The following is a 13,220-nucleotide window of genomic DNA, read 5'->3' as shown; positions in this document are numbered from 1 at the left end:
TAGGCGCCATTGTAGTGCCGGCTAGATTATGGGTACCACATCGGTGACTATTTCTGCCGTGAAGCAGTAATGTGTGTCTGTGCTTCGGCGAGAAGGGCACCGTAGCTAGTGAAACTACTGGGTAAATGAGACTTAACATCTTATGTCTCAAGGTGACGAGCGCATTTGTTGTGTCGATCAGAATTTTTGGGTTTCTCAATATCCCGAGCGGCACCGCATTGTAATGGGCAGGGCTTTCCATCACCATCAGCTGATCGCCTTGCTCGTCTCGTCCTTTAGTATCATAAAAAAATATATAGGTATTTTTTTTTAATTGTATTTGTTTAATAAATAATACATTTTTACATAAATAAAATCTCGTAAAACAGCTCGTTTGTGATGCTTATACCTACATAAAAATTATCTTTCCACCATCACGAACATTAATTACAATTCAGATAAAATTTTTGGCTTTATTTCGTGAAATTCCTCAGTACGTTAAATAAATTACATTTTCTCAAACCGTACACTTGAATTTTACGGATTGCAATTTGGCATTAGCATTTGGATATATTCCCACACACGCAAAATAGGCGCGCAGCCGTCGAGTTGTGAAAATTAGCCCGATTATACCATACCATACCATACCATACCCGACGATAAAAACACACCAACGCAAATATTCCAATTTGATTCAAATGTCAGAACGAATCGACAGTAAAGACACCGTCATGTGTGTTTTGAATCCCATCTTTTCCATTTCACGGATACTTACTTCTTCGCGCCTAACCCTCATAAAATAGTAGTTTTCCCGGATAGTTGAAATCACAAGGCTCAGCTTATCTCGTATGATTTCAGCGCTGTGGGAATAAAATGAAACGGTGTGTTAAACATTTTTTTATTTGTAGGTACGTGTTTTTGCTTTTCTGTTGTATATTTAGTGAAAAATATTATTAAGCCTTACCACATTTGAGAACTTTTAAGTCGTAGAATTATATATTCATACTAGATTTTGACCCCGAATTTTCCTCGTTATTTGAAAAATATTTATTTGAAACGTATAATAAACACATAAATACAAAAGACTTCTAATAATATCTCATCAACAATAAACAAACAAAAATTGATACATTTATACGTAAAGCGTGCGTTAAGCTACAAACATTGTCCCAACTCAGTATTTTGCTGGTTTAAAAACCAACGCTGCTCTTCCGTTGGGCCATTTAATGCGCCGTTAATTAATGATATTAATTTTTGCTCAGTCGCTAAAGACGTGTCGCTAAAGGGTTATCATGACGAAAGAACCCTCCCTTACTATTGATTAAATTCAGTTGCTTTCTGTCATTTTCTGATATTTTAATCTTTAAAATCTCAAGCTGTTGGTAGCACACATACAAATCGATGGTTCTGCCGGCGGTAAAAGCTCATAATGAACAATGCCATCCCATTCTCAATATACACACAGCATTATATTACACAGCAGTTCAGGCGAGGAAAGATATACAGGGACGGAGGGAGCTGACCTGGTTAATGCTGGTGCTTCTCTTCAGCCCCCGGGGGAGAAAATTGGCCTATATATATTTATATATATATATCCTTTCTTCTTCGTTTAGTGGATAGGTAGGCACTTAGTCAGTGATGAGGTTAGTAAGGTGGCGCGTTCGCAATTAAATTACGAGAATACGCGGGTAGCGGATCGCTGCGCAACCATGTGAGCGCGAGATCTACCGGAGTATCTAGGGGAGAGAGTGTGTAGGGCAAGGTAGGGGTAGAGGGAACGGGGTGCGGCAGAAGGGATGAGGAAGCGGGGAGTGAAAACGAGAACTTGACAACTGACGTTGGCACTGACAGTTACATGTTCGTTCCGTGAATTAAGTGAATATTAAAATAATGCGACAAAACATCAGCTGATTTTGATTTGTTGATATCTAATATATAAAATTCTCGTGTCGTGGTGTTTGTAGTTAAACTCCTTCGAAACGGCTTAACCGATTCTCATAAAACTTTGAGTGCATATTGGGTAGGTCTGAGAATCGGACAACATCTATTTTTCATCCCCCTAAATGTTAAGGGCGGTCCACGCCAAATTTTTCTGACATTTTTTTTTTAAATTTTGAGTCAGCATTAAAAAATAAACTTCAAATTTTCAACCATCTACGATCAGCAGTTACTTTTGTATCGCGATTTTAATATCGGCAATACAACGTTTGCTGGGTCAGCTAGTTTTGCTGTGTAAATAAATTGTGAAAACTTGTGGAACAAAATGAACAATATGGTAATGTATTTGGTATCATTTGTGAAATATAGCTGATAATGATAGCCGATGTGCAAAACTATTATTTCAAAAATATGGGTAGTTCTTACATGTTTCAAATTTAAATTAAACTTAATTAAATAAAGAAAACTTAATTAGATAAAGAAAGTAATTGATGTTAGCATGGGTGATGGTTATGTGTGTGTGTGTGTAGTTATTATGAGTGTTGTGACTTGGGGTATGTGCTGTAGAAAATTTTTTCCTTATTGTATTAAGTAAGCTCAGTTTCAGTGTAGTACAAGTGTATCAGCAATTCAAATAGAAGTTTTTTACTTTTTTGATGTATGTAATTTTAGCACTTAGCTACCTAAAAGCTACCTAAATAGTATGGGAATTTATTGATGAATAATGTATAAAAATTTTATTACGTTAAAAAGTTTATGTTTTCGGGGTAGTATAGATTAATTTGATTTTTTTCAAATTACTTGTCTCGTTATTAGTGGTGCTTTTGGAAGCTGCAATTGATAATTTCAGCCACTGGCGCCATGTGTTCATGAAAAACGAATAGTAGATATATTGTAATAGTGGCCATTTGTGGTATTATTCATAGGTTCAGCTTTAGTTCGATTCAGGCAGGCAACGCGAGCACACGTGCCGCGTTATCTGTCCTCCTTCGAATATTTTTATTACCTGCGTTATCGCACTATCTGCTCAGGCCACCTGGGCTAGCTATTGTTATCGCGCGCTATTGTTCGGGACTCTTTGAGTCTCGCACCTGTTACATTCCTTCGCGGAACGTAGCTTAGTTATTATCTGTGTTAATTACCCGGTTTTACGATCGTGTTAGTTAGCACCTGTGCTGTGTTTCGTGATTCTGCACGCTAATCGAGTGTGTTTGTGAGTTGCAGTTCGTGCCGTGTGTGTCTTCTCCGCGGGGGCCTGCACAACGTGCATCGGGGTTCCGGCCCAGCCAGTGTACATCCAGTAAAGCTAAGTCTTAGGCTTAATTAGTATTATTAATTTCTTTTAAGTTTTGTTTATTTCATTATTATTAATAGTATTTTATTAATGTTCAAGTGAACAACTAAACTGTAGTTGTCCACTTAATTATTATAGTCCCCCTCTGCCTGACTCGGGCAGCTGCATCGGGGTTCCGGCCCAGCCAGTCTACATCCAATAAAGCTAAGTCTTAGGCTTAATTAGTATTATTAATTTCTTTTAAGTTTTGTTTATTTCATTATTATTAATAGTATTTTATTAATGTACAAGTGAACAACTAAACTATAGTTGTCCACTTAATTATTATAGTCCCCCTCTGCCTGACTCGGGCAGCGGGGGTTGTTGCCCGCTCATCCTAGGATTACCTATTTATTAAAATATGACAACAATGGCTTCACCAATGGTTGCCGACGAGGGCCTTCTAAGCGCCCTACTAGATAGGTTATTCACGGAGAAGATCGCTCCGCTAATGAAAGAAACAATCAACGAGACAGTGGATGCCGCTATTAAAGCGAAATCCAAAAACTATAACTCGTCGTCTGACGTTTCGAGTTCCGACGGGGAATCCGAAATGGAATTAGGCAACAGCTCCGATGTTAGTTCCGTGGCCTCGGTCAAACCGAGAAAAGTGATCACCCGATCAGCCCGCCCGCCTGTCCTTCAGGCTTACTTTGACGCGCAGGCGACCCCTAAGGTCCCCGCGGTCACTCCTGACCGCACGGAAGCCCCTCAGGCTTCCAGTGCTTCACCGGCCCAGCCGGAAACCGCTCTACCGTCGAGAGCTAAGAGTGTCGCGTCGGATGCTGACGGCTTCATCACCGTCAGTCGCAAGAAGAAGCGCGGTCGCGAATCGCCTTCTTTTGATGGCACGCCCGCCAAGAAAGCCGCGGCCACGACTGGCCCCACTCCCGCGTCCGCGCCCGCGCCCGCTAAAGCCCGCGTACCGCCTTCGACCAAGCGCCCGCCGCCTATTTTTATAGGTGACCGAGGCCGCTGGTTGGTGATGAAAAATAGGATCCCGAAGACGCTCTCCTTCCAGGCGAAGGCGTACCAATCTCTTATCAAATTAGAGACAAAAGAGGTAGCGGACCACCGCGCCTTGACATCTCTTCTTAGAGAGCTGAGTGTGGGTTTCCACACGTACGCCCTGCCTGAGGAGAAGCGTCTGAGGGTTGTTATTAGGAACGTCCCCAGAGAGAAAGATGAGGCTGACATTCTGTCGGACCTCAAAGAGCACGGTTACCCTGCACACGAGGTGCACCGTATGCGCGGCACCAACAACAAACAACCGTTTAACATGGTTCTCGTCGTCCTCGACCTCACGCAAGAGGGAAAGGAAATTTTTAATATAAAATCGGTTTGCTCCCTTCAGGGCATCCGGGCCGAAGCTCCTCGCAACCGCGGGGGGCCTGGTCAGTGTCACAGATGCCAGTTATACAGGCACTCGGCACGCAACTGCGAACACACCCCGAGGTGTGTGAAGTGCCTCGGCAAACACGGCACGCCGGAGTGCCCTCGACCAGCGCAAAGCGCGGAGCCCCCGGCCTGCGTCTTGTGCGGGGAGAAGGGGCACCCCGCGAGCTTTCGCGGGTGTCCCAAGGCACCCAAACACAAGCGTCACCCAGGGCGCCGTCAGCCGCAAGGCAGAGCAGAGAAGGTGGAGTTCACTCCGACCTTCAAACCTGCGCCGCCTCCTAAGGTAAACGCCTGGGCGAGGTCTCCTCCAGCTGCCAAAGCTGCCACAGAGGCCACTCTCGCGGCCCCCGCGCCCCTCTGGCCACCGCTACAGTCCCGCCCGGTGAAGTCGGTCCCGCGACCGAGGCCACCGGCGCCCGCGTCCGCGTCAACAGGCAACCAAGGCGGCAGCGCCTTTGCCTTCATGTTTGAGCTGTCAGACAGAGCTGTTCGACATTGACGAAATCACAGCCCTGGCCAGCAGGCTCGAGGCTGTCCGGGACGACCCACCGTCGCTCCTGCAAGTTATGGCAGACAACGCCAAAATATTCCGTGCCCTCTCCGATATAGGGGGAAAGTATAAAAACATTCGCGATGCCTAATTACGTAAGCGGACGGGTTAAACCACATACGCTCCGTATTTTAACGCCCAAGGCCTTAAGCCACAGCTAGACTTGGTGAAGGAGTTCGCTCACGAACATCAATTAGACCTATTCTTAGTGCAAGAGACATTTCTAAAACCACGTATACGCGATCCGCGTATCGCTAATTATAACTTAGTCAGCAATGATTTATTTTAAAAGGTCTCTACACTGCATACCTATAGATCTTCCGGTCCTAACTAACATCGAGGCCTCTGCCATCCGAGTCAGTATGGCGAATCACCAGCCAATAACTGTTATTTCAGCTTATCTTCCGCCTAACAAACAACTATTAGACACAGATATAGAAGCATTACTCGGCCACGAGGCCACAGTCATTGTGGGTGGCGATCTTAACGCCAAACACTCCAGCTGGAACAGTAGAGCCACAAATAGAAACGGAATCTTATTAGATTCGCTGACAGACACGCTGAACTTTTCAGTAATAGCACCCGACGAACCAACAAGTTATCCGGATAACGTCGCGCACCGACCCGACATTCTAGACGTTGCGTTACTTAAAAACGTAACGCTCAATGTAAATTCAATCGAGGTTTTTCACGAATTAGAGTCAGACCACCGGCCCGTCGTCCTAAATCTAGGCCCACCGGTTAAATTTCAACCACCGACGAAAACAGTGATCGACTGGCAACGGCTGGAAAAGGATCTCGAGTCTATCAAGTCCGACGACCTTGACCTTATACCGGACGTCATCGACTCGGTCGACACGGCTCACAGTGCTATCTCTCATGTGTCGTCACATATACAGAATAGGATCACGGCCTGCTCCAGGCAGGTTCCGACGATGCAACCGCATCGCCTAAACCTGCCTCCAGGGGTTAGGAACTTACTCACACAGAAGCACAGAGCCACTAGACTTTACGATAGGTATCCGTCGGTCGAGAATAGGCGCCACCTCCACTACCTACAGCGGGTGGTACGGGAACGTATCGCGGAACTCCGTGGCGAACGTTGGGCCCGCTTGCTCGGCAACCTTAAACCATCACATGTGGCTTTCTGGAAGCTGCCTCGCGCGTTCAAACAGGAGCCGCCCACTGTCATGCCTCCTTTGGACAGACCGGGACTGCAGCCGGCGCTCGATGACGATGAGAAGGCTGAATGCCTCGCCGATAGTCTCGAGAGTCAGTGCTCTCTAAATGCAGCAGCCGACCCGACACACGTTGACGAAGTTGATCGTGAAGTTGAACGTCGCTCCGCTCTGAGCCCTTCAGGCGATCTAATAAAACCCACCTCTTACGAAGAGGTGAAGCTAATCATTAAGGAGCTTCACTCCAAGAAGGCCCCGGGGCCCGACACTATAAACAATAGGGTTCTTAAAATCCTACCCTCGACTCTTATTACTTTATTGGTTACCATTTTTAATATTCTATTGTCTAATAGCGCGTTCCCCGAACAATGGAAGGATTCCATTGTTATCGGTATCCCAAAACCCAATAAACCTAAAGCTAATCCGAGTAGCTGTAGGCCTATTAGCTTAATTAACTCGATCGGGAAACTTTACGAAAGATTAATCCTCGCGCGTCTTAATCATTACATCGCGGAGCTCAACCTGATACCCGACATACAGTTCGGATTCAGAACCGCTCACTCGTGTCCCCAGCAGGCTCACCGACTCACCGAGTACATTCTCGTACGGTGTCAACTTCACGCTACCACGGCAGCCGTGTTTTTCGATGTCGCGAAGGCATTCGACAAGGTATGGCACAACGGCTTAGTATTCAAGCTGTATCAACTGGGAGTGCCAGACAGGCTCGTGCGCATCATACGAGCCTACCTTACTGATCGCTCCTTCCGATATCGAGTAGAGGGCACCCTATCCTCACCCAGACCCATCAGGTCTGGCGTGCCACAGGGTTCGGTCCTCTCTCCCACTCTTTTCTCGCTCTTCACGAGCGACATTCCCATTGTTTCCGAATGTCCAGCTCGCTCAGTACGCTGATGATACGGCACTCTACTTTGGCTCCACTCTGTTGAACCGCTTAACCTTGAGCAGGAACATTAAAGTGCTTCAAACCGCCGTCGATGAACTAGGCAACTGGTTCAGAAAATGGCGGATTGAAGTGAACCCCACCAAGAGTGCAGGGGTACTCTTCGGTAACGCGAATAGCATCCGCGCTAAAAAACGACCGACCGACGTCATTAAATTGTATGAAACACCCATACCGTGGGTGAAGGATTACAAATACTTAGGAGTCACGTTCAACAGCAATATGAACTTCAAGAAACATATTGATACGGTATGCAATAGAGCCCGATTTGTCCTCAGTCGCCTTTATCCACTTGTGTGTGGGCGAACCAAACTTCCGCTCAAACACAAAGTGACGCTGTACAAAACCATCGTAAGGCCCATACTGTCATACGCAAGCATCGTTTTCGCGCACACCCGACCGAGCTACTTACGTCGTTTGCAAGTAGTTCAAAATAAGTTCACGCGCATGGCAACCGGAGCCCCGTGGTTCATCCGAAACGTTGACCTTCACCGCGACCTAGAGCTTCCGACGATGGCTCAACACTTTAAAGAGATCTCGCGACGCTTCTTTGACAAGGCGCCTAACCATCACAACATCTTGGTTAGGAAAGCATGCGGGTACACCCCCCTTCACCATAGTCTCAACCCAATAAGACGTCCCAGACACGTAACGGTAGACCCGGATGACGACATCACCATCGCGAACGCGACACCCACACAAACACCGACACAGACACGCACACACCGCCTTCGCAGGCGTAGGCGCGGTCAACCACCGCAAACCACTGGCACTCGTCACTCTGACGATGGTCAGCGGCCCGCACCCTAGATACACCACACATTGTTTTGATACCCGACGAGACGCTAGTCCTCGTCCTGTAATCGTTTCACTACACTCACTCACACACGGACTGACTGACGGACTGACATACACCACTTACACAATCACAAACACACTCCACAAACAGAAACAAACACAAACATACATGCACACAAACATTTACACTACGTACATACATACAAACACACATACATACACACTTACATACATTACACAAAACATCACCACACTCGCCGGCGAGTGTGTTCTTATCACCTTTTCATCTTTCATCTTTATTTTCATTCTCTCTCCTTCCCACAAGCACACAGCCGGTCTGAGGTTCGAGTCTCTACTTCGCTGTGAAAGCCAGGGCTGCTCACAGCACAGAGAAGGTTTTAGTCGGTATGGGGTGTCACTCGAGTCCGACATATTACGCCCCGTTCCGGGGCGTAAATACGTAACAGTCTTTCCTCCTCTCAAAAAAAAAAAAAAGGTTCAGCTTTGTTTATGGATAAAAAAGTAGAACTAAAATATTTTAGAAGTTCCCTTTCTGTCTATGCATACATAAAAATAGCTGTTTTATTTAGAAAGCTTACAAATTAAGTCCAGTTTTTGAAACTGGACTGGTATGCCTCTGAACTGAGTAGAACGAGCGGGCTTCTTTTATTTAATAAAAATATCGCTACAAATGTGATATCGTACAATAAAATTTATGTTTTTATTTCAGTAATTTACTGTCAGATTAGAGAAAAAAAAATATGGAAAAGATACAAAATGTAGAATAACGCTATTTTTTACTCGAAAATAATTAGAATAAAAATCTAATGTGTGTCAATAACAATAGGGTATATGCATGTATTTTATATTTAGTTGAAATATAATTTTTTTATAATCTATAACTAAAATTGTCTCCGAAACACGCTGCATCTAATGGTACAAGAATAATTCTGATCGGTTCAGTAGTTTTCGCAGTATAACGAAAGGAAAACACCGGCCATACATTTATTAGTACAATACAGATTCTTGGGATAGACTCTGACGTCACAGAAACCCCGCGCAAAATGGCGCGTTTGAATAGCCCAAATATATTTTTTGGGAAAGAATATTTATTTTTAAATTGAATAAGAATGTTTAATCTATAATTTGATGTGTTTGATAATTTTTAGAATGTAAAAAAATAAATTTAAACGTTTTTTAAATTCATGCATATACCCTATTACGGAAGTTCTCATACCAACAGATTGCTTTTAGTCTTGTCGACCTTCATGAGGAAGTTCCGTTTTCTGACCAAAAATTAACATTATACCGTCATGTTAATGTCTCAATATTCTGATAACACTTAATTAACAAGTATATGTTAATTATAACTCATATTTATACAACAATAAAAAAAAATTAAAGGCGGAGATTTATTTTGGTGTTCACCATGTCATGTTATAAACATTTCAGCGATGGAAAAATACAGGCACAAACGACTTAACCCACAAGACCATATTATCAACTGTGTATCATTAAATAATAAATGTGTATAAAACTTTTAGTGACGCAACGTAATGTTGCCAAGTGACCTTCTTCAAAGTCCACTACCAGTGGGAGGCTTCATTGCGCTGAATGCCGGCGGATACTATCATAATCTACATGGTAGTATGAAGCAGTAATGTGTAAGCATTATTGTGTTTCGGTCTGAAGGGCGTCGTAGCTACTAAAATTACTGATCAAATGTGACTTAACATCTTAAGTCTCAAGGTGACGAGTGCAATTGTAGTGCTGCTCAGAATTTTTGGGGTTTTCCAAGAATCCTGAGCGTCACTACAATATAATGGACAGGGCGTATTAAATACCATCAGCTGAACGTCCTGCTCGTCTCGTCTCTTATTTTCATAAAAAAAAAAACCAAATGCTTAACTAAAAACCATTTACATAATTCTTATATATCTCTTGAGCGTATGTAATATCCGCAGCTATTGCTTTCTTGTAGGATTAGAAATTAAATTAAATATAATTAAATAAATAGAATTAAATTACGGGTACCACCCATAATCTAGCCGGCATCCTGTGCATAGGAGCCTTCCACTGGTTCTCATTGCTTAGTAGTTCAAAATACTAGGAACTTATTTCCAAGCGACTGACTGACTGTTTACGACTTATCAATCGAAATCGGATACAGTAGATAGATTCGCTTTCCTTTTCTTCTTTGAGATGTTCTTCGCTATTGCACTCTTTTTTTCTATACGCGAGTACAGTTTCCTATTTGCGCCTTCTTTAAATTATATCAACGGATATAAAACTTGGATTGTTTAGTAAAAAAAGTAAGCAGCAACTCCATTCTTCGCACTTAAATTTTGTCACTAAATAGGCGATACCAAAGTAAGTAGTACTATAAAAACCTTTTTACTATTAATAAATGTGTCTTATTTTATCTAATGGAACCAGCTTGGGCCGGATTAAAAATCGGATCCGTACCCGTGAAAATACAGTCCGGTGTAGTCGCAGCATTTCTAACGGTTGCTGGAAAATAAACTGGATGACGGAAGCCGGATCTAGTGCGTAAACTACCATAGAAATAGTTCTACAACGACTTTCGGTCTGTGTTTTCACGGATACGGATCGGAAAGCGCTGTAAAAGTATGAAATTGCCGTTTTATTGTAATGGGTACTTCGAATTGGCAAAGAACATACTTCAACCCCTAATATTAACTGGATCATGAAGGTGCAGTGTGAAAATTACCGGGCCATGGCAGAACAATGTATAGAAAACACTGCGTTAGTATATTGCAAGTCTGTGGTTTTCATGCCACTGTAAAACGAAGCCAAAGTAACAGATACAGATGAGATTGGTGCAATATAAAAATCCTATTCTATAGGTTTATTTAAGTGTAATAAAAGTCTGTCCGGATCAATACACTTTATTGCTCTGTAAAATAACAATATGAAGGAATAAATTGATTATATTGCAAAATATACAGTTATAATTTATGTTGGAATAAGGTTAACGAAATTTCTTTGCGTCGTTTATTTTTTCTCAGATCAACATAATATTTTGTCTGAGAGACCGAGGATGTGGTATTTGGCGATAGTATAAAAAAAATATATTGCACAATGAATATTAATGGTCTACTTAGCCGGAAGTTAAGTTAATAATAACACACCGCAAAGTCAACGCACGGATCACAAGCTAGTGTCGGGGCGCGAGAGTTAGTTTATGGAAGAGAGGACAAACATAGCTTACGGGTCACTTGATTTCAAGTGATCACCTCCTCCAACATTCTTTTGCTACACTACAGGATTCACAGGAGCATCTATTCTCTCGCGTATAAGAAGGTGCATATGCTTTTTTTGAAGGTAGCTATGTCGTATCGTCCACGTAACAGCGCACATCGAGGCTCATTGTACAGCTTGGTTTTACGTGGAAGAAAGGTCTTTGAAAACAACGCTGTGGAAAAATGCCACACATCCAGATAGTGGGGATGGTATTCTAATTTTAGGCGTGTCGTGCGAAGGTGGTATTCGGCGGCAGGAATCAGGCCATACAACTCTTCGGAACACCCCAAGATAAATGCGGTAGAAAACACACAATGAAGCAACGTTCTTACGCAACGCCAAGTTATCTAGCCGTGCATACAGCACAGGGTTCCATTATAAAATACTCTATTGATTGTACAATTAAACTTATTATTTAATAGCCTGAGGGCGGTTGCTCCATTCCCATCTGTATTATCATTAACAGGGATATCCGTCTTGGAAATAATCCAGTATATTATGCGAACATTCTCAAATATTTCTATAGAGTCGCACATTTGGTAATCATAATAAGTTATAACATACCTACCAAAGCCAACACGTACGGAGCACAAAATTTTCCCAAAAGCTTAAGGTACGTATTTACCCCACATAAATTTGTATGAAATACCCATTTATATCTAAAGCACGAATATTGGGCACGATTCATGTATATAATTATTGTTTGCAACCTTAGATAATTTATACGTCTAGATAGAGCCTATTCCTGTTAGGCAACGCGTGATAACAGGCCACGTTTATTACTTTTGTGTGTAATACTAATAATACTGTGTTTAGGTCTGAAGGCGCCATAGCTAGTGAAATTACTGGGCAAATGAGACTTAACATGTTATGTCTCAAGGTGACGAGAGCAGTTGTAGTGCCGTTAAGAATTTTTGGAATGTTTCAAGAATCCTGAGCGGCACTGCGTTATTACAAATCTTATTTTCCATTTTTCATAAAAAAAAATGACGAGCAACGTATTACACTCACAATACGGTTGCCACTTTATTTCAGTGTGCGTACGTTGCTGAAAATCGTTGAAAATCGACAGACGTTGTTATCTACATTATATATATAAAAGAGAATGTATGTTTGTATGTTCCCTAATAACTCCTAAACTATTCGACCGATCTCAATGAAATCTTTTGTAATAGATTGTTGAAGCTCAAGGAAGGTTTACATATATAGTTTGTCGTGTCACGATCCCAACCACGCATTTGCCATATCTCTTGAACCGTTTATTGACAGAACAACGTCTGTCGGGTCAGCTAGTAATACATAAAGTACTGTTTTTTAAGTCTGTCATGTTTAACATGTCAATAGTATTTCATTACATCAAGAATTATTTCGTAAACTATGCTATCTGTTTTTATAATGAAATTGTTTCACAGCAGAACTATCACACCGTGCGTCAATAAATTCGTCCATACAAAATAAATATTGGAAATAAAAATAATTAGGGGTCCCAAATCGAAAAAAAAACTATCCTATATCTTTCAAGTTGGACTAAACTGCACTACATGAAGTAATTTTATTAAAATCCGTTCATTAGTTTAGGAGTTCACTGGAAACAAGCATCAAGACACTGGATTAATATATAGTAAGATAAGAAGACTTCGATTTCTTTTGTCAAAGCATTGAAAGTGAAAATGAAAAAATGAAATAAACTGAAAACATATTTATTTCTTTAACAAAAATGGTACAAACATAACAGTGGATATGACCTTCTATTAAGTGAGAAACACCTGTGCCAGAAGGCCACGCTCTTCCATATCAATTAAAATTAACAGTAAACATGGG

Source organism: Leptidea sinapis, chromosome 30 (genome assembly GCF_905404315.1).
Source record: "Leptidea sinapis chromosome 30, ilLepSina1.1, whole genome shotgun sequence".
Taxonomy (NCBI): Eukaryota; Metazoa; Arthropoda; class Insecta; order Lepidoptera; family Pieridae; genus Leptidea; species Leptidea sinapis.
Note: the sequence above shows the minus strand (reverse complement) of the source record.